Source organism: Triturus cristatus, chromosome 9 (genome assembly GCF_964204655.1).
Source record: "Triturus cristatus chromosome 9, aTriCri1.1, whole genome shotgun sequence".
NCBI lineage: Eukaryota > Metazoa > Chordata > Amphibia > Caudata > Salamandridae > Triturus > Triturus cristatus.
The window spans coordinates 909,745,640-909,769,596 of NC_140592.1; positions in this window are offsets into that span (position 1 = coordinate 909,745,640).

Here is a 23,957-nt window from a genome sequence, read left to right on the forward strand (position 1 = left end):
ACAGACCTCCCGCTCCCCTATTAGAGGGGTAGCTGTAATCCTTGGGAGCCTCGGTGCAATAATTTCGATGCAGCTATGAAACACAGGCCACATGAGCACCTGTGCAACTTCTATCAGTAAAATGGTATTAGACCAGAGGACTCACCCGGTAATGCTCATTCCAGCAGGATGGACCTCCAGTATGGTACGTTAACTGGGAGTGGGGAGGGCTGCCACCAACTCAGCCTCCCTTGTCGAAACAGGCTGGGACACCCGCAACAGGAATCTAGCCTTTCCTGCACACCCGTAACTGCTGCAACCGGGGGCTGGGCTGGACCCCATCGACATAGGCATGAGCCTTCTCGCAGTCTTTGCAACGTGTCCCAGGGTGTGAGAACCCTATTGGGAGCTGCTGTGGCTGTGTGCTGATTTCAGCACTTGCAGGTACAAAACTCTTTCTGGAAAGCTCAATTTTGTTTAGCTCAGTTAAGCGCTCACCATGCTCCTCGTTGTAGAACCTGAAGGCAAAAGCCGACACCTCACTTTCTGGCAAGAAGAATAAAGCACTCAATATGCATTAGTGTGAGAAACCAGAGGCCTGATGCAATGCCCACCACGTTGATGAAACTGAGGAGAACAAATCCAGCTCAATCCTCTGGGGCAAAGGAGCAGGCTTCAGCGCTCACCTGGTGCTTAGCTCCTGGGACAGCACTCAGGGACACAAAGGAGCAGGAAAGCAGGCAGGCAGACCAGCACAATCAGGGCACATGCAAGGTGGCAGTCCCTTGTGTAGCCTAGTAATTAGTAGGCAGCAGACCTGCACAACAAAGCAAGAAGTCCATAAGGCAGTTCCTCCTGGCAATACAGCAGTCCCTTGGCAATGTGCAATTTGTAGAGCCAGCAACATCTGGTTAAAAGTCCCACACAGTGTCTACAATCATGGGGTAAGAGCCCCTGTACTTATACTCAAAATGCCTTTGGTGTAGAGGTAACTTCAATAAGAAACTTAGAAGTGCAGAACACCTCCTTTCAAACGAGCCCTGGCTCCAGACGTACAGATAGGTGGTAAATGAGCCCTCTGGGTGAGGGCAGGACACAGCCTATACAAATGTAAGCGCACCCCACCTCCCTCTGTCCCAGCCCAGGAAGACCATTCAGTATGCAGATGTAACCCTGTGACACCCCAACCCTACCTGTGTGATCGCTGTCTAGAAAGTATGCACAAAGCCTAGCTGTTGCTCTTCCCTAGATGTGGATTGGAGTCAGGCTGCAAAGTAAAAAGAGTCATTAAAAGTGGCATTTGTACAATAGTAATGGAAAATCCATCTACACCAATAAGCAGGATTTATCACCACTATTCCAAACATGGCAACGCCACTCCTTTCTGATCAGAAATTACCACTGACATGCATATAAGGGAATTGCCAACGCTAACCTATGAGAGGAGCAGCACTCACTGTAGTGAAAAATGAAATGGGGTGTTTGTCAGTACCAGAATATTCCACACAATAAAGGCACATGTCGTACCTTCTACCTACATAGCACCCTGACAATAGGGCTACCTAGGGCCTATCTTAGGGGTGATCTATATGTAGTAAAAAGGGAGTTTCAGACTTGGCAAGTAGTTTTAAATGCCAAGTCAAAGTAGCAGTAAACTGCGCATGCAGACACTGCAGTGGCAGCCTGAGACAGGTGTGAAAGGCTACTTCTGCTGGTGGCGCAACCTGTTCTGCAGGCCCACTAGTAGCATTTAATTTACAGGTCCTGGGTATATGGGAATGGGCTGTAAAAGGGACTTTTTAGTAAATCAAATAAGCCAAAGAGGTGTAAACTAATCATGCCATCTTTTACATGTGTGAGCACATGCACATTAGCACTGATTAGCAGTGGTAAAGTGCCTAGAGTCCTAACGCCAACAGAAAGAGGGTCAGAAAAATAGGAGCATGAAGGCAAAATGTTGGGGATAACCCTGAAAAAAGGGTCAGGTCCAACACTATCCATTCCCAAACTGAAGTTATCCCTTATTAAGTGTAATATGGTAACCCAGTATTAGTGCATGGGGGAAATAGCCCTACAACTGTAGAAAATTACTTTAAGAGGATTCCACAGTCAGGACATGTAAAACTTAATACATCTGTTCTGCTTTTGAAATACCAAGCACCCTGCCCTAGGAGTGACTAGGACCTTCCTTAGAGGTGACTTGTATGTATTAAAATGGAAGGTTCAGAACTGGCAAAAAGTTTATTTTGGCAGGCCATAAAATGGCATTTCAAAACTGCCCTAAGGGGACGGGTATGCCCAGACATGGGTCCTGTGTTAGCCATTCCAATAGAGTTAAGCTATCCTGGCTGATTTGAGGTGATATCCTGATACCGATCCGAGGATGCTTGTTTCTGGTTCAAGGAAGACCTGGCTTGGCAGTTCAAGCTGGACTGTTCCCATGGGAAGCAGAAACAAGACTGATTTGCACATGACTCAGTCCAAACTGGAATGGCATGGTGGGCAAAAAATGATGGATTCAGGTCCAGATCTCTGGACTGTGGGTGAGAGTTTGACATTGTTCATCATTCTGTCCATCATTTGTTCGTTTTGCAGGAGTCAAGCTATGCTGGCTGATGAGGGATGATACCCCGAAACCGGGCTTAAGATGTTTGTTTCTGGCCCAGGGAAGACCTGGCCTGGCAGTTTGGGCTAGACTGTTTCCATGGAGAGCAGGATCAATGCTGATTTGCATGTGGCTGGATCCAAACTGTAATGGCATGGTGAACAAAAAAATGATGGGTTTCGACCCAGATCTCTGTACGGGGGAGCATTTGAAATTGTTCAGAATTCTGTCCATCATTTGTTCTTTTTGCAATTATTGCTCTATGTGGGATGGATATGCCTAGGTCTGGGCCCCACGCTGCCATACCAGTGGAGTCAAGCTATGCAGGCTGGTGAGGGTGATACCCCGAAATCGGTCCTAGGATGCTTTTTTCTGGTACAGGGAGGACCTGGCCTGGCAGTTCGGACTGGATGTTCCCATTTGGAGCAGGGTCATGATTAAATTGCATATGGTTGGGTCCAAACTGGAATGGTGTGGTGAGCAATAAAAATGGATTTAGGCTCAGAACTCTGTACTGGGGGATAGTGTTTGAGATTGTTCAGCATCCCGTCCACCATTTGTTCTTTTTACAGGTATAAGTGGCAGGCCTGAGACATCTCTTACAGTGTTACTTTAGTGGGTGGCGGTTAGAAATGGGGGTCTATTGTTGGCAGGATGTTACCTTGTCCAACTAGGGACCCTTCTTCCTAGTCAGGATAAGGGAGATACACTGCTAAAAGAATCCCTTCTCACCCCACGGTAGCTTGGCACGAGCAGTTAGGCTTATTTCAGAGGCAGTGTGTGAAGCATTTGCACATAACTAACAGTAATACTGTGAAAACACTAAAAACACCACAGCAGTTTTAGAAAAATAATCAATATTTTATCTGTGCAAACCAGACCAAAAACAATACAAATCCACCATACAGTTCTTAGGAATATCAATAATCGCCGTAAGGGACCAACAACCTACTGCATCCTAGGGGTCCAAACGTCGACTTTTGTAATAATTGGCAGCCCAACCAACAGCGATTTATCCCTGTGTTACTGTTTGTCTAGCATGGCTATTTATCTTTTGAAAAATAACTAAGAATTTTGAGGCTCCAAGTGGAGCCACTTGTTCTATATGTAATGAACCATGTGATTTTCACTGTACCCTATATACTTTTCTTTCTATCCTCACTCCAATCACAATACTCATCGTATTACCCCTTCTACCCTTTCTCCCTTCCTGGGGCACTACCTTTTGTCATTGTTTCAAAATAACTGTACAAATTGAAGTGGGTTCAGTGTGATTAAACATCACTGATTACTGAATATTTTATTTGTCATTCTTAGTATTTTCTTTTTCTTCTGTAGCATAAAACACACAGTTCCCAGTGCTGGTAGCAGATGAACTTGAAGTCTTTGCTGTTCCTGAGACATCTTGAACAGGGGGAAAGCTCTACCTCAAGCCCTGTGAAATACTCAAACAAAGAAGTTGCAGAAAGTTCAGTCCACCCCTTTCTCTGCTCAAGACCAAAGCAGCAACTGCAGACCAACACATCAAAGCACAGGGAAAAGTGGTAGTTCCTCCTCACAGCTTCTCCAGCTGTTCTTGGCAGGTTTCAGAGTGCAAAAGAGTTCTAAAGCCCCAATATTTATACCACACTACCCTTTGTTCTCTTGTGGCAGAGAGTCTCTGTGCTTAGTCTAAACCTCCTCTCTGGCCCAGCTTCCTGGCAGGAGGTAGAGACAGCATTGTGTAAGGCAGATCAGGCATATTTAGGTTCAAAGAAATCTCCTCCCACTATTCTAAATGCAGCCCTGGTATAATCAGCTCAGCCCTGACTCATCCAAGTAAGGTAGGACACACCTCAATCCCTCAGTGGCTGTCTACAGTGAATGCACATCCCCAGCCCCTGTCACTCCAAAGCCAGACAGTCAATCCACAACCCAGCATTGGCACACAGTATGGTTAAGTAAGAAAAGGCCTACTTTCTAAAAGTGGCATTTTCAAACACATAATTTAAAAAACATCTTTACTAAAAGATGTGTTATTAAATTCTGAGTTAAGACAGCCCAAACTCCATTCCCCTATCTTGTACCAATGGAAAGTTATGCTTGTAAGATGTTAGAAAGTCACTCCCATTCATCCCTATGGGACAGATAGCCTTTCAATAGTGAAAAACGAAATACACTGCATTTCACTATCAGGACATGTCGCATACACCAGTACATGTCCTACCTTTCACATACACTGCACCCTTCCCATGGGGGGAGCCCTGGGCCTACCTGAGGCGTGCCTTACTTGTAAGAAAATGGAAGGTTAAGGCCTGGCATGCACTTGCCAGGTCGACATGGCAGTTAAAAACTGTGCACAGACATTGCAATGGCAGGTCTGAGATGTACATACATGGCTACTTCTGTGGGTAGCACAATCAATGCTGCAGGCCCATTAGTATCATTTGATTTACAGGCCCTGGGCACACCTTGTGCACTGTATTAGGGACTTAGCAGTAAATCAAATAGCCATCATGGAAAGACCAACCCTTAAGACAATTTACCTTAGGCACACTTGCACTCTAACACAGGTCAACAGTGAGAAAGTGTGCAGAGGCACTACACCAGCAAAACCAAAGTCAAAACCAGGAGGCCAGAAAGGAAAAAGACAGGGCAAACACACGAAAAGATGGCAGGTCTAATAGTGTCACATTGGGGGCTGCTGCCCACTGGTAGTATTTAATCTACATGCCATGGGTACATTCAGTACCATTTACTAAGGGTTTATAAGTAAATTAACTGTGCCAATTAGGTGTGGGCCAATTTTACCATGTCTATGGGAGAGAGGACAAGCACTTTAGCAAAGGTAAAGTGCACAGAGTCCTATGCCAACAAAAACGAATTCAGTAGAAATGGGGGAGTTAAGGCAAAATGTTTTGGGGTAATATCAGACAAAGGATGTCAGGTCTAACACTATGCAATCAAATTGTTTATTTGATGGTCATCGAAATCAGACTTAATCAAGTTATAAATATGATTGAGTTTAGAGGTGCTTAAATGATGTAAGTTTTCAGCTATACTCAAGTTATGTATGTTACACCTTTGTTTTTGTGGTTTGCTTTAAATGCTTTACATGCTCGATGGGGTCTAACAGCGCCAAATGAAAACTAGAAACTAGGCTCAGAAGGAAAGATGATTGGTGCTGCTTAAACGGAACATATCTTGGCACAGCTGGTAAATGCTAAGAATACTGTGTGTCGTCATGATAAAAGATATATATTTTCTATAGATATTCAATGAAAAAAAATCTGATAAAAAATGAAAAATGTATATATTTGGACCCCGATGCCAGTAAAAGAACACTGATTTGTATTTTATGAGTATATTATATTTACGGTGGGAACGGAATAGAGAAAAGTAGATTTTCCTTCCCAATACAGCGTATCCGTATTTAGATTGTGCGCACGTGCCGCATTTTCTCTCAGCTGCTGAGAGATCGCTTCCTAACGCGATTTCACATTACAATAAATAACTCGTTTACCGCCCAACACATCTGGTGTTTACTTTGATAATGCAATTGACTTCCAAGAAGTGCGGCGTCGTGCAACACATCATTACTGTCGCCCATTATGAACACTGGTACCTAAAGCTCCGAGCTGTCACTTTGAATCGGTCTCCTGACTGATTGAGTCGAGAGCCTCACATTCACAACAGGTCACGTCGCCTTGATCAGCCTCCAGATTAATGGACCTGACTGTTCGAAGTAGGTTCACGCGAGCTGACTGCCCACATCCAATAAGTCAGCAAACGAATCCGTCATCATCTCAGTAGCGGTGCCACAATTTGCTTGAAATTGGTGTTCCGGTTGGGGATGCCAAATTAAATCAAACAGATCATTACAGACGTGAAAAATGGCGCCCTCGCCTTAGAAGTCCAAGGAGCGCGAATTTACACCGAGCGGATTTACAGAATACACTTCTGTTTTTATCATGCACTTTTATTGAACAAAATCAAGGCATGACAGAAGGTCACAAAAACAATGTTTCTGTTTCACATGAGCCTCGTGTTTCACACATGGTCTTCATTGATCATTGAACCCTCCTGGTTACACTCCAGAGAGTGAAAAAGAATCTTATACTTGATGCAGGCATTGTTTTTTTTCTCCAGAGCATTACATAATTGTATTGGACCTGCGAGAAATTTCGTTGACACATCACAATCTTGCGCAATTTCCAGCTTTTCACTTTGTTTCTGGCATTTCGCGTTATGATAGCTGGATGAAATACCTCTGAGATTGAGCCACACTGCGTAGCTGAGACTTTAGCCCTGATTACGAGCTTGGCAGTCCCAAGAAGACGGTGGGGAATAGTTTTTGCATATGTGTCGATGCAGGTGTGTATATTTTGACGGTGCAAGTGTTAAATGTACACATATGCATAACACGCAAAATAATAAATACTATCAGTACTTTCCCATTGCTGCTACGGATATGTGCCCAGTCCAGGCAATGGGTAAATACTGCAAAACTGACTTACCCGTATTTTGGTGCCAACAGGGTTATTTTCTTCAGGTTCAAGACGCTGCTGTGATGGAGGGCCATGGAGGAAGGGATCCACGTGGGAGACAGAAGGGAAGAAAAGGAAATGGGTGTGTATGCATCCCAATTCCTTTGATTCCGCTGACTAGCAGCAGAGAGTCTTCCCGCCACGGTCGGCTCGACAAAAAGCAAACTTGTAATTCCGACAGCAGTGAACCTGTGCCACTCTTTGGTAGCTGCTTTCCCCATGCGGCCGTCAAGGTGAATGGCTGGCGGTGGCGGCGGTGTTCCAACCGCCTTTCATTCTGCAAACCGCCAACATCGTAATACGGCATTGGGACTGCCAAATAGGTGGCAGGGTTTCTATAACCATTTTGACAGCAGTTCCCTTACTGACAAACTGTTATTCAGGCCCTGTGTTTGTGTATAAATCCCATCACAGGATCACTTGAAGAACGTGAGCAAACTGAATGCGAGCGGATGTTGTTTGCATCACATGCAGCTTTGCAGGTCTTTTTTTGTGCAACAGTTGTCCTTGTGCTAAAAGTGGATGCAGGGACACATTTTGTGCTAACAAATAATGCAAAATGCTGTCATTTCACATAATTATGCATAATTTTCTTTAGTTTTATAGACATTTCACATAATTTCCTTTGCTTAACGTTTATGGAAATTATCAGGTGTGTGATCCTGAGACATCTTGTAAATTCCCATAAATCGTGGTGGAATGCTTCTATTGGTGAGGATTAATGTGCTAATAAGTGCCTAAAATATTCTTCCAGATGGTTAATCGCCATAATCTATTGATATTTTATAAATATGGCAGAAATGACCGCAGTTATTAGTGGACCCACAATTTCTGCCATACTGTACGGGAACATCATCAAATAGGAATCCTTCAGAACATATGAAAGGAGCCCGTATACACTATATAGAGTGTAACAGGAGGTCTATACTCTTCTTTTTGTGTCAGGATATCTACAGACATTACTGCCACTTACATCCTTAACAGGCTTGCCACTTCTGCCAGATTTTTAGGGATGTTATACATCAGAGGTTAAGACACTGATTACAAGCTGGGGATACATTTGGAAGCTTGTGCAAGTAAATGTTTACACATGAGTTGAAATTCGCCGTGTCTTTTTCCCCAGCAGATTTCGGCAGGTCAAACTTGTTGAAATTAATTTGTGAAAAAGACAATAAAAGGGCAAAACATATTGTATCTCATGCTTTAAAATAAGTTTCTGCCTCATAAGATGATGTATTTACCACACCCAGAAAGTACCTCTCACATGGGGAATGACATTTTGGTGCCGATTCCGATCCTGTAAAACCCGGGTACAAATAGTCGTACGGAGCGTTTTCTCCGTCCGACTCGCACCCGGGGAAAACACCTTACAAACTTGCAAGTACGATTCGCACAGAAATACCATTTCCGTACAAGTCGTAAAAAACACTGACCGGCAAAAAAATACATACAAATCTGATTCTGTACGGCGCATACGCGACGTCCGGACGGAGTCAGGCAGCGTTTTACGGAGCAGCAAGTACGATTCGTGCCGACGTCACTCCGCAAGTAGCATTTTTTATGGGAGCCAAAAACTGCCGGGAAATTGAGGACGATGCGAACAAGGAGCACCGGTGCGCGACGGACTTCGATGGACCCCAACCTACGCGTCATCCCGGCCCTCATAGCATACGGCCTCGTGTTCAGAAACTGACGCAGACGCCGTAGAAAGTCAGAACAACCCCCAGGGGCAAAGGGGGGGGGTGCAAGGAGCAGGAAACATACCCCACACCCCACAAAATACTAATACATCCTGCACATTAGTTACCTCCATGGTCTGGTCACTTCGGGGGGCGTGTCCACCAATCCCACGTCCCGCCACAACGGAAGTGGACGTGGACGCGTACCCGTCACCATGCCCCCAGAGCGTGGGTACGGTCCATACCACCATTGCAGTGGTGATGTAGGGGTACGCGTGTACGGACCGTACCCACGCCCCCAGAGCGTGGGTATGGTCCGTACACGCGTACCCCTACATCACCACAACAATGGTGGTACGGACCGTACCCACGCCCCCCAGAGCGTGGGTACGGGCCGTACCACGCGTACCCCTACGTCACCGCCACAATGGTGGTACGGCCCGTTCCCACGCTCCCCAGAGCGTGGGTACGGGCCGTACCACGCATACCCCTACGTCACCACCACAATGGTGGTACGGCCCGTACACACGCTCCCCAGAGCATGGGTACGGGCCGTACCATGCGTACCCCTACGTCACCGCCACAATGGTGGTACGGTCCGTACCCACGCTCTGGGGGGCCTGGGTACGGGCCTTACCACGCGTACCCCTACGTCACTGCCACTATGGTGGTACGGCCCGTACCCAGCCCCCAGAGCATGGGTACGGGCCGTACCACGCGTACCCCTACATCACCGCCACTATGGTCGTACAGCCCGTACCCACGCCCCCAGAGCGTGGGCACGGTCCGTACACGCGTACCCCTACATCACCACTACAATGGTGGTACGGACCGTACCCATGCCCCCCCAGAGCGTGGGTACGGGCCGTACCACGCGTACCCCTACGTCACCGCCATAATGGTAGTACGGCCCGTACCCACGCTCCCCAGAGCGTGGGTACGGGCCGTACTACGCTCCCCAGAGCGTGTGTACGGGCCGTACTACGCTCCCCAGAGCGTGGGTACGGGCCGTACCACGCGTACCCCTACAGACCCATTACATGTGGATACAAGGCATACACACGCCACTTATGTAGGTGTACGGCTTGGTGCAGCACATCAGCTATAAATTGGGGGTGGTGTATGCCCAGGACAGCAGTGTACCACAGCAAGGGCGCAAGTGGGTGGGTGGGTGGGTGCAGAGGAATACCACCAGTGGACAGGGACATGTGAGGGGTGGGTGCCCATCACTCGCAGCAATGTACAGAGACATGGGGGTGGGTGCAGAGGACTCACAGCAGTGGACAGAGACATGGGGGTGGGTGCAGAGGACTCCCAGCAGTGGACAGAGACATGTGAGGGGTGGGTGCCCATCACTCCCAGCAGTGGTCAGAGACATGGGGGTGGGTGCAAAGGACTCCCAGCAGTGGACAGAGACAGGGGGGTGGGTGCTCATCACTCCCAGCAGTGGACAGGGACATGTGAGGGGTGGGTGCCCATCACTCCCAGCAGTGGACAGAGACATGGGGGTGGGTGCAGAGGACTCCCAGCAGTGGACAGAGACATGGGGTGGGTGCAGAGGACACCCAGCAGTGGACAGAGACATGGGGGTGGGTGCAGAGGACTCCCAGCAGTGGACAGAGACATGGGGGTGGGTGCCCATCACTCCCAGCAGTGGACAGAGACATGTGAGGGGTGGGTGCCCATCACTCCCAGCAGTGGACAGAGACATGGGGGTGGGTGCAGAGGACTCCCAGCAGTGGACAGAGACATGGGGTGGGTGCAGAGGACTCCCACCAGTGGACAGAGACATGGGGTGGGTGCCCATCACTCCCAGCAGTGGACAGGGACATGTGAGGGGTGGGTGCCCATCACTCCCAGCAGTGGACAGAGACATGGGGGTGGGTGCAGAGGACTCCCAGCAGTGAACAGAGGCATGGTGGTGGGTGCAGAGGACTCCCAGCAGTGGACCGAGACATGGGGGTGGGTGCAGAGGACTCCCAGCAGTGGACAGAGACATGGGGGTGGGTGCAGAGGACTCCCAGCAGTGGACAGAGACATAGGGGTGGGTGCAGAGGACTCCCAGCAGTGGACAGAGATGTGGGGGTGGGTGCCCATCACTCCCAGCAGTGGACAGGGACATGTGAGGGGTGGGTGCCCATCACTCCCAGCAGTGGACAGAGACATGGGGGTGGGTGCAGAGGACTCCCAGCAGTGGACCGAGACATGGGGATGGGTGCAGAGGACTCCCAGCAGTGGACAGAGACATGGGGGGGGTGTACATCATTATCAGATGACCACAACTCCATGGGTGAATGTACGTATCCCTAACTTTGGACAATGATGATAGTGCCATAACAACCCATCACTGACAGCAGTGTCCCACTCCCAGGAGGATGGATGTCTTTCCCCCACTGCATGACACACCACATGTGGGTGTGAGGACAAATAACACATGCATACCCACCCCTGGCAGATGCAGCACAATACACACACTGAGATCATGCCACAAGACTGTATAGTCATGTCACTGCCTAATAAAGTAAGAGAGCCAAAGAGAACACACACTGTCACGCACATCCCAGGACTGATAGGAATGTTCAGGTGCTGGGCTAGCCACCAAGATGTTGTCTGTCATGGAAGGAATAGGGTGGAGCTCCCACAGATACAATGGCCACAATTGTGAGTCAGGTGTTCAAATACTCAGCAGAACAAGTACCATATGTGTACTAGGCTGGTATTACACACATGCATTGTGCGGAAAAGGGACAATTTATCCATGAAGGCATGGCAAAATACTCTATACACAAGTACAGTGAGTACCAAGGATGGCACAGACGATGCAGCCGGAGACATTGCTGAGCAGGCATGGCCAGAGTTGAAGGGATCCATCACCAACAAAGGAAATGTAGACACATGGCAACACAACAATTGTGTAACTCTCTGCAGGGGAGATGTCAGGTGCCACAGAGGAAGGAACACTCCTTGGGACAATGTCTCCAAACACAAAGAGCATACACGACAAAGAATCTTTGCAGAGACCTTGTGATGGCACGCAGATACCAGGTTCCACCCCATGAGCAGCAGACAACAACATTTCCCTGAAACATAACACATGCCCACAACCCCAACTCCTGTAGCATCAGCATCAACATCAATACCTGAAATGCAAGACTTTTCAAACGAAAAAGAAAATGCTTTATTCAGCATGAAAATAATAATGTGTAAACAAGACTATTCACAAAGGCCAATGGCCAGTCCATATCATCAGTCCTTGGGGGGGGACACATGGCCATGCGTCTCCCCTAGCTTGCCTGCACATCACAAGACTGTGTCGTCGACTGGGGAAGGACCAGGCACCACAGGGACAGGAGGGGAAAGTGTAGGTGTGGTGGGTGCAGGGACGGACGACTCCACCACAGGGGGTGGGGCAGCGCCAAAGGTGGAGGCGAGCTCGGCGCTGTACACTTCTGCCAGTTCTTCAAGCGTCTGCCCTGCACCCGGAGAAACAACAGGCCCCAAGGAGGGGGGGGGGGGTCGGAGGGATGGGTTGCAGCGCTACTGGGGGAGGTGGTGGACGGGCTGGGGGACTTAACTCCCCTACCCGTGGAGTGCCTTGACTGTTTCCGGCCAGGTGAACTAGTGGGGCTGAGGCCCAGCCCAGCAAAGTAGGCCTCCTTCTCCGAATCTGGGGCAGGGGAGCCAAGGGGAGTGACATCGGAGGGACTGGGGAGTGAGTCATGTGGACGAGGACTGTGGCTGCGTGCCTCCCTGTGTGCCCCAGACCCAGTGGGTGTGCCTGCTTCCCCCTGAGTGTGCGTGTCAGGAGGTGTGCGCTTGCCCTTACGTGGTGGTGTGCTGCTTCTGTCTGGTGGGGTGCGTGTGTGTGGATGTCTTGGTGTGCTTGGGACAGGCATGGGTTTGGGACTTGTGGATGGGGCAGGGGTAGGGGGGGACGCAGCGCTGTAGGTGACTCACTACTGCCGTCAGTGACGAGTCCAGGGACCTCAGCAACATCCGTTGGTCAGACATCGCTGATGACATCCCCTCCATGTACAACACCATCTGGGTCAGCAGTCTGGTGTGGCCATGGAGGACAGTCAGGATCGATGTCTGCCCAACTTGCAACTGCCGCTGAATGTCCACAGACTCGGCAGTGAGGGCAGCAGGGGGGACAGGGGCAGGGGGTGCGGTGCCTGGAACAAAGGAGACAAGGTGTGGCCTAGCAAGGACAGAAGGGACCCGAGCAAGTGGGAGGGCGGTGATGGGAATGGAGGGGGCGGGGACAGATGTTGTGCTGCTGCCAGGTGTTGTAGCAGCCTCCGCCCCCTCGATCAATTCAGCCTCGGACCCATCAGTGTCCTCTGTGCCACTTACTCCCGCAGACTCGCCAGCACTGGTGGTACCGGTGCTGGATCCCTCCTCCAGGTCCGTGCAGGTGTCTCCCTCTGTGTCCTCCGATGATGCTGTGGGCAAGGTGAAGATACAGAAAATAATCAGTCACCTGTATACATCTGACACATGAGTCCAAACAAAATACGTCACAGTGCATATCAGGCAATGCATCATGAGTAACATCTAGATTACTCCGCACATATGTAAGTTGGTTAACCCACCATGCCACTTGGAAACAAGGAAAAATAGGACACAACAGCCAAAAACTTGATTTAGAAGTATACTGAGAAGCTAGTGTCTGGGAACAGCTGAGCACAGCAATACTATGAAGGTATGCCACCTCTTGTTTACTGTGAAAGAAACAGTATTGGTGCACCCAAGGCTAAATAACAGACCTCCAGTGATGTTACTCTGGGCATATTCTTCATTCATGTTCCTCTTGACCGCCCTGCGCAGATCGTACCACCTGGCTTGGCATTCATGCCTGGTCCTTCGGATGGGCGCAACAGCCTTCACCTTATCGACAATCCTCTGCCACATGGCAGATTTTTCAGCTATGCTGGTCTGTCTGACCAATGTTCCAAACAGCTGTGGCTTGACAAGGAGGTCCAGCTCCGCCGTTGTGAACTTTGGATTCTTGTCTGTGGGCATGGTGTGGGGTGTGGGTGTGGGTGTGGATGGTTCTGGGTGTGTGTGTGTGAATGTGAAGAGGGGGATGTTTGTGGAGGAGGTTGTGTGAAGGTGTGTGAGTGAAGGTGTAGTGGAGGTATGAGTAATGTGGAGTAGTTTCTCAGTGGGGTCTGGCAGCAGTGGGTCTGTTGCAAAGGCTCATGGGTTGTGTGTGTGGGCCCTTTTTATTGGTCCATTTTTGGGTGTGGCTGGGTTTGAATTTTGGTGGGTGTGTTATAAGAGGTGGTTGTGATTTGGGGCCTCTGTTTGCCTGTTTGGATGTGCCAGGTCAGTCATTGAGATGTATTTTGTAATGTAGACGTGTTTTGTGGTGTTGTGCGAGTCGAATTGACCCTCCTTGTGCTGTTTTACAGTGTCCTGGTTCTGTAAGAGTCTTTTTCGCGTAGGTACGATCCGTACATATGCGATGCTGGGTGAGGGTGCTGGGGTACGGTGTTGGAGTGCAGCGCGTACATGCGGTGGTTGTACTGTGCATACATGTGCGGCCCTGGGGTACGGCGCGTACATGCGGAGGTACGGCACGTACATGGGGGGATGGCGCGTACATGGGGGGGTATGGCGCGTACATGCGGTGGGGGTACGGTGCGTACACGTGCGGCCCTGGGGTACGGCGCGTACATGTGGAGGTACGGCGCGTACATGCGGGGGTGATGCACGTACAGGGGGGAAGGCATGTACATGGGGGTACGGCGCGTACAGGTGCGGGGCTGGGGTACAGTGCGGACAGGGGGGTAAGGCGCATACATGGGGGGGTACGGCACGTACATGGGGGGTACGGCACGTACTGTTGCGGGGCTGGGGTACAGTGCGGACAGGGTGGTGTACGGTGCTGACATATTTGGGGGTGGGGGGGCTGTACAGCTCGTACACGGGCATAAGTTTACCTGTGTACATGTGTGCTACTGCGTTGGCTCCGTACAGGCCATTTTACGTGCGATTGTGTATTCGGACGGACGGACGGGATTGTACTTGCACGCTCGGACTTGTGTTTTACGATTTGCACGTAAAAATGTCCGGCTCACTCTCGTACACTTTTCCCGACGATATTCGGACGTAAAAACTTTCCGACGCACTCTCGTAGACTTTTCCCGACGCTATTTGTAGTTATTTTTCACGGACGAATCGTACTTGGCAGTTTGTACGGTACTTGTACGAGTCGTACGTAAAAAAATACGGATACGGGTCGTACACAAATTATTTTTAACGGATCGGAATCGGCACCTTAATGTGTGTGGTAAACATATCCTCTCTCCCCAGTTAACTTTAACACTGGATTGAAGTCATCAACAAATCTACATACGTAAGGAGTGAGCAGTTGTTGGACAGAAAGTGCATACTCTTCATGTGTGTTATGATATGGTAAGAAGATTTAAATGTGTTTTTCATCTAAAATAAATGTAAGGCAGGTTTTCCAGTTCTTAATTTGTGCTGGTGGTTTCCACTGCTCAGTACCAGCACTTATTAGACAAGGCCGGTACTACAGATTTCTATCAGGGTGCAGCAGAGTTGCAGATCATTTATAAAACATAAATGCAGGTGGCTGGGCAATGTCTTCTTCCAAAGCCGTCTTCCAAGCTGGAGTCATTCTCACCCATTTGTCACTACGCCTGCGCACTGCATGAGCCTCCTCATTGGATGATTATAGCTGAGGGCTGACACATGGCTGAGCTGTGACGAGGCAGACATGGAAAGCGCGGGCCTGGAACGAAGTTCGGCCTCTTTTGCAGGGTGCTGCTTCTGGACTGGGCCTTTCTGACAGAATTCAGTGTGAACTTGCAGGTGAGTGAATTTCTTTCTGTCTCCTCCCTCTTCCATACAGGGCCTCGTTCAACAGGCTTGGGTATGCAGGAAGAGAGAGTGAAGCCCTGGCAGCCGGGCATGGTGCGTGCAGGATGTGTTCCCACTCAGCCCATGCTCGCCAGCCCACTTTAACCGCACTGCAAAGATATCGGCTTCAAGATCATCATCTTTTGCTCAGGCTGAAAATATCTATACATGCAAAATAGGAATAAAGTGTGCTGACAATTGGGGAATTAGTCAGCATGGGTAATTTTGTTTCACCTGGAAGAGATTTTAGGCACACAAACATTGCATATCCAAAAAACGTTGGGCCCTGGGACTTATTTTTTTTTTTTTTTTACAAATTAAGCACTGATGTTCTTCTCAATGCATGCACCCAGGATCTGGAATAATATTAAAACAGGATATATCTCTTTAAGGAACACAGCCACCCTGATAGAAACTTTGGGCCTGATTACAAGTTTGGCGGTGCAGGACGACACGCCACCACCCTGCACCATCAAACTTGACTGCCGGCCACCAGCCAGATTACGAGTTTCTCCGTAGTTTGGAAGGCGGTCCTTTGGCGCTCCCACAGTGGTGCCTTTCAAAAAAGCTTTGCAATGGAAATGCCAAAGCAAGTTCCTGCACGGCATGGACTGTCAAGTTCATGCCGTGCAGGAACTGGGCCTGCATGCACGCTGGGGGGCATACCATATGCTCACCTGCATGCATCCCATGGGCCATGAGGCACTAGGGGGCCCTACAACTGTGTTTCTTCACCGCCACCCTAACAAATGTGGTCTCACCACCGTGGTTAGGTTCGCAGTGAGGAATCTTGTAATATGCTTGGCGGTGCCGTTGCATATTGCTGCCTGAAGACCACAGCACCACGGATTGCAGATTCCTGGTGGCTGCGGCAGTCCACTCATGGTCCGACCGCCATACTCGTAATACGGCGGTCAGACCACTGATGCCTGCTAAACTTGCAATAAGGCCCCTTGTCCTCTGCAGTGCTTAATTTTATCTCTGGTTACATGTGTGGCCCAAAATAACTGATTTTTGTGGGCTAGCCTTACATTTCATGGATAGACTTTGATTCAGAGCAGGAGAAAGAAACACACAAAAAGGTAGAAAGGTTTTGGAAAAGAAACACCGAAAAGTAACTAAGGGATATGGCAGGGAAGAAAAATAAACTGCAAGTGTTTGATAAAGAAGCAGGAAGTGTTTGATGGTGGGCATAAGAGACATGAGGTGGAATTAACTACTCAGCCGCCAGTCGTAGGCTTTTGAACAAAACTTTGGGCTGGGCACTTATTCTTTTTCAAATTAAGCTCTGGTCATCTGCCTCACAGAAAAACAATCTTGTGTCATGGCACAGGCTTCTCTCCTTTGTTCAGCACTCTATTAATCCCCAGCTACATTTGTGCAAAACAAATATCACTGCCTAACACTACATCTCATTCACTACTTGTTCTTTAAATGTATTTGCATTCCAGGGATGTCAGTATCTTGTGTCCACCAGTTCACAAACAGCAAACAAAACTAAATTTGGAACCATCAAGCACAGACATTTTGGGGCAGCTATTCCTGACTTTTAATTAAACCCAACCCAGAGCAAAAGAAACAATACTTCCTTTAAGAAGTCACTGTTGGATAAATAGTATTGAACAAAGATTATGTCGCCAACATGTCTGTAAGAATATCTTAACCTGGAAAAATGATGATGATATAGCAAAAGAAAGAATGTAAGGAGGGGTGTAGTGTTTGTCAGCAGAATGTGGGGTTGCAACAAATGAAAGGTATTGTGTTTCTTCATCAGCGAATGCAAGACTGTGGCAGTGCGACGTCCACGACAGGGGCATGACGAAAGAACGGATACTGAGCTCTGGACACGGTTGCATACATTATTTATTTTTTATTGGCAGGAGCGCTAAAATACACTAATTGCATTTTCAATAGGCAGTGGCAAAGCCAATAAGTGTCACTTTGGCAATGCTTGCTGAATTACAACATCAAAAATGGTAGCCTGCCACTCGCTGATATTGGTTTTGTCAATGAGTGTACAACTGTGGCAACAGCATGAGGGACACCTGATACGATTGCCTTTGTCGATGCTTGTGTCACAATTCAACAAGCACTGGTAAAGCCAATTGTGATGAGCGGTGGGCAGCAGTGGAAGTCAGCAGTCACTGGCAACTATTTTTCTTGTGTTCAGCCTGGAAATAGGGGGAATGAGCTAGGGACATAGACTATAAGTGCGTAAATCGAGAAAGCCAGGGGAATGAAAAAAGGGAGAGCAGGGAGACAGACGAGTGAAAGAGGGGTAGTGGGGAGAGAGCAGGGAGGAGGAATGAGCCGCAGGGCAGTAAAAGGATCTTTCATCTGGTGAAGGTGCCTACAAGGGAATTTGGTAGCACTCTGTCACAGCAGAACTCCAAATCGGATAGCTCCACAACACAGGCCATGAGAGTGACCAGAGGTTCACTCCTTAATGTTAGCCATAGTCAAATGTGTAACAAAAGGTTACCCCACGGCTTTGGCCCTTCTCTTTATGATTTTCTTATCAGATCCATTGTCTTCCTGAGAGGTGCCCAGCCCTCCCCTTCCAGTGACCTCTCTCTAAATCAAAGAGCACCCTTTGAATTGAGCAGGAGAGCCTGGCTCCCCTTCCTCTGGTGAAGAGTCACCCAACTCACAGGAATACAGCAATCCACAAATCTGTGGGGGGGATGCCTTTACCTCCTCCAGTCAGCCCAGGGCCTCCCAAAATGGAACGCAGAATCTTCCATGTAGTGAACCATTCATAACCACACATACAACCAGCACATGAATACAATAAACACACACTGCACAGAACTACAACTAGCTTAATGTAGACCAAATGTGAGTTAAATACACTGCAGCGGAACTTTACAAGAGTGAGCCTGTAGGCTTACTTGAGTGATACAGGTAAAATGTCAGTTTCACTTATACTGATCACTACATGGCATGCTGCCACCACTGCACTTGTGCTGCTTAACTCCTGGTAAAGGGAGTAGCCTTTCACCACTATGAGTGTAGCACTGTGGGCACTCCCCACCCAACAAATCTACAATCTGTAAGACACGCCTATGTTGTGGTGCACACATATGAGCCATGTTGCAGCTGGGGCACTCAGGGCAGGGGTACACATCCATCACCATGTGAGGCAATTTTCTGTCCCAACACCATAGAAATATGCAAAACAAAAATTGTTCCCTGCCATCCGATGTGGGAAAATACACTAGTCAAATGGAGAATAAACTAGTCAAATCAAAAAAAGGGTGGAACAAAATACTTCAGGGTTGGGGCAAACACCGGAGTAAAGGAGGCATTTCTTTGCCACTCAATATGGTGACCACAACTTTTTGAGCTCTACTCCTGAGCCATGTAAATCCGTTATTTATTGGGTACATCTGTGGACTGATGATTTGTGTGGCATGGCACGTGACTTTCGTGCCGTACCCGAGAAAGGCGATACGCGCCCACTCCTAATAGTACCATAAGTAACATGTAGAACTAGACAACAGGCATAGCCTGGCAAGTGGGCAAAATATTGTGTCAAGAAAATAGTGATGTCCAAAATATTTTGGAAAGAAATCTCGAAGGTAGGAATTTTTAAAGTGTTGTTTTTAATATTGTTGTAAAACTATTGTTTCTAAATTATCGCTATATAGAATATCATGTTAATGGCTATTTTTTTATAGTATTTAATTAGCGTTGTGTGTTACATTTTGTGTTATTTTTTTGTTTCTAATTGATTTAATTTAATGTGTGAATATTATAATTATTTTCTACTTATTAGAGTAATTTCTTATTTTTATAAGATGTATTAGTTCAATCAATGTCAATAATAAACTTTATAAAGCTCAATAGAGCCATAAAAGTTGACAGTACAAATATAAACAATACATATTAAAACATACAATACACATATAAAACATGTAAGAGTTATCACAAGGCACCCTGAGGCACAAGGATAACTTCCCTCTAAAAGCGAATAAGACCATGACCTGCAAGAAAATCTCTAAAAAGACCTACAAAATTGGGCTAAAAAGGGTCCGTCATGCCACCTAAGGTATCAAAGCTAATAGAAATTGATTAATTTAAAACCAAAAACGTGAAACAGATAGAAATTCAAATCTAAAAACACATTAAAAATGAATACGAATTCCTGGCCTGTGCACAAAGCATAAATTCATCACTTCAATCCGGCAACCTCTTCATAATCCTATTGGGAAACTAGCTACATGGAAACAGATAAGCCGGCTCGTCAGTATTGGTAAATAAACCAGCGCTGGTCTTATTTGCTCAAAAAGTTGGTCCTTTAATAAAGGCAATATGTGCCAAAACCACTAAACTCTGTAATAGTCACAAAAAAGATAAAATGGATCACATAAGCAAGGCCCTCTACCTTACACCTTGTGTCTACCTAGTGGGACTGCAAGGGACCAATGCAGAAGGTTGAGTCTGAATCCGGTCAGAAGGGATCGGTGTTGAGACAACGTGACAGTAGCCAAATAAGGCTTCATCGAAGGGCAGGTTTTTAACAAGATATAAGACCGAACTGTAGGTTTAATGAGTTCCTGCGCCTCCCTTTCGTCATCCATCATACCAACAAAGTGCTTCTTTGCCCAAATCAAATCCCTCTTTATAAATTTAGGTGGATGTTCAAATGAGTTGGGCAATTTGCACATAACATCCTTGATATGTTTAATCCATGAGATACAGAAGTGCCCTGTCTAAATTCAGACAGTCCTCAGCAATTGCACGGTTGAGATCGAGCACCGGGTTACACCATATTTATTAGTTTATAGGAGCAAGGTGTTTGGTTTATAGAGGGAATAAGGTGTGGAGATTTTTAAAATATCTTTGTATTACAATTTTGTAAAATTTGCTGATTGCTTTATTAATTTGTTGAGTAATTTTATTTTTAATATGTTATAAGTAAATATTTGTTGAAATATTTTAAAACTTTTAAATAAAACCATTTTGTATTGTAATATCGATTTTGTCTTATTATTTAATATTTTCCAAATATGTTTTATAAAATTGCTAGATAATTCATTTAAAAAAAAGTAAATAATTTTTTTATTTGATGTTGAGATTATTTTTAATGTTTGACTGTTACTAACTTTTTAAGGTGTGAACATATTTATACATTTAGTTTGGCTTTTTTTAATTGTGGTCAAATGTTAAATTTCAGTGTCTTGTTTTATTAGGTAGTAATTGACAAGTGTTTTTATTTTAATATTACTTTTTTATTTTGCAAAAGTTATTAATTATTACACATATTCTTCCTATATGTAGAATATTGCACATTTTATATTAGATGAAATAATACATTGTAGCTTCTTCATTATTTGTTAAATTTTATTTATACATTTTTGAATTTGGTTACAAATAATAATAATATATATGTTCACTTGATTAATTTTTCTCCTTAGTGTGTTGTAGAAGAAATAAATTAACTATAACATATTTTGTTTATAAAGTATAGATATACTGTTATGTTAATTATCTTAAATGGTATATAAAAACACATTTTTAATTCATAGTTTTGTATATTTTTATAGCCATGTTGTTTATATTTTGTTTATATACATAATTATTTGTTGAGTTTATTATTATTTTTGATGCGTGTTAGAAAATGATGATATATTAATTGCATTTAATAATAATTGTATTTCTGTTATTACATAATTTTATATTAATGTATGTGTATTATTTCAATTCTCACATTTTGATGAGTTTATTTTAAATAGAAATTTTTTTATGGAGTGGTAAATATCTATTGTGCTATGGTTAGTGTTAAACACCTTCAAAAATTAATTTAAATTGGACTGGTGTCCAAAACGTTCTTGTAAATGGCTTAGATTGGAGTTGGAATAGTAGATTTTACCTTTTTAGTGTCCAACATCTTCACCAAAATAGTTGAGATTGAAGTGGCTCCATCTGTCTCTTTTAGCATATAAAACCACTTTAGTTCCTAACACCGTTTCCTAAATGGCTTAGATTGGAGTCAGAATAGCAAGTGTGGCCACTTTGGTGTCCAATACCTTCCCCTAAGTGGCTCGGATTGGAGCGAGACGGCAAAAATGGACCACTTTAGTGTCCAGCACCTTTCCCTAAATGGCTTAGGTTGGAGTGGGAATAGTAAATGTCACCCTTTTAGTGTCCAAAACCTTCCCCTAAATGATTTAGAATGGAGTGGGAATAGTAAATGCCACCCCTTTATTGTCCAACAACTTGGCCTATGTTGCTGAGATTGTAGTAGGAATAGCAAATGTGAACTCTTTAGTGCCCAACACTTTCACTTAAATGGAATACATCTGAGTGGGAACTTCCCTAAATGGCTTAAGCTGGAGTGGGAAAAGAAAATGTGAATACTTTAGTGTTCAACGCCTTCCCCTAAATGGCTTAGATTGGCGTGGGAATAGTAAATGTCACCCCTTCAGTGTCCAAAACATGCCCCTAAATTGCCTAGATTGGAGTGGGAATAAAAAATGTCACCCTTTTAGATTCTAACACCTTCCTTTAATGGCTTAGATATGAATGGGAATAGTAACTGTCACCCTTAAGTGTTCAGAACCTTCCCCTAAATGGCGTAGGGCCTGATTACGAGTCTGGTGGTGGTTTGCGACCCCCAGAATCACCGTGTCGCAGGAGTGGCGGCCAATCATTTTGCAGATTATGACTTACAAAATCATATTTGGCGTGGACCGACTGCTGCGCCCTGGCGGTGGCGCAGGAGCGCCACAACGCATTATGCTGTGCAGTGACTGGAGCAGTCCTTCTCAGCATATTTTGAGTTCTTGCACCACCAGCCTTTTTTATAGTGGAGCCCTGCAATGAAAAACCTGGTGGTGCAAGAACCAAGGGGGCCCACCATGCCATGGTGATACATTCAGGGGAGCCCAACATGTTCCACCCATCTGTTTTACCCCCAGTTCCAGCATGGCATGGACATCACCATCCATGCAGTGCTGGAGCTTTTTGGCCGTTCCTATGGTGGTGCCTGTTCTCAAGGCACCGCCATGGGAATGGCCAAAGGACCACCAACCGTATTACGAGTTGGACTTTTTCAACTCATAATACGGTCTGCGGTCCTTGCGCAGCGGTGCAGCGGAGCCGGCGTTGAGCCAGTGCTGCTGCGCCAAAGTCATAATCAGGCCCTAAGATTGGAGGGGTGATAGTAAATGTGAACACTTTAGTTGTCCAATATCTTCCATTAAATGGCTTAGATTGGAGTCGGAATACCTTCCTCTAATTGGCCTAGATTTGAGTGGGAACATTCATTGTTATCCCTTTAGTGTATAGCATAACCCTCAAAATGGCTTCAATACAAGTGGGAGTAGTAAATTCACAACTTTAGTGTATAAAGTGTTTATTCTCATATGTTATGTTACAGTGTGGGTATTAGATGCAAAACATAAGTATTACATTTTTCACACACATCATTAGTATTACATTTTATTTTTGAAAAAAAGTAAATGACACATTTTCTAATTTTTGTATTACTCTTTATTTAATCTTTTATATTGTATTTAATGTATATATTTACATTTATGTAAACCAATCTATTTTTATAGCAAATGAAAAAATGTTTGTTATTTTTTCACAATATTTCTTGTATTTACTGTGAAATATAAAACATGTTACATATTTGTTTAGCATTGCTTCACATGATGGTTTTTCAACATGTTTGCAAATATAGTGCAATCTTTTTAACCATATATATTTGATATATATAGTTTTATTTAAACATGTTTTATGTACTTTTTTAGAGTATATTATAAAGAGTAATATATATTTTTTATAGTACTATGTACATTATAATTTACATAATTATATTTTGGTAATACATTGATTGACATTTTTCACACATTTTCTATTGGGAGATAATCTTTTATTTGTTTTCCTTTAGCAGCAATTTTTGTAATTTTGCAACACTAAGGGCCTGATTATGAGTTTGGCGGATGGGATATTCCATCACAAACGTGACGGATATCCTGTCCGCCGTATTACAAGTTCCATATGATATAATGGAATTGTAATACGGCGGACGGGATATCCGTCACATTTGTGACAGAGTAACCCTGTCCGCCAAACTCATAATCAGGCCTTAATTGTACTTTTGCAGTCTATTCCTGTCATTTTTCATTGGATTTGGTGGAAGCAAGTCACGGTTACCTGCTGCTTATAGTTTGATAAGGTAACACCTTTTACAAGTTTTTCTATAGAATTGTGGGAGTAGAGGTGATGAAGGAAGATGCTGTTAACATTAGGTATAGTGTTAGCTTG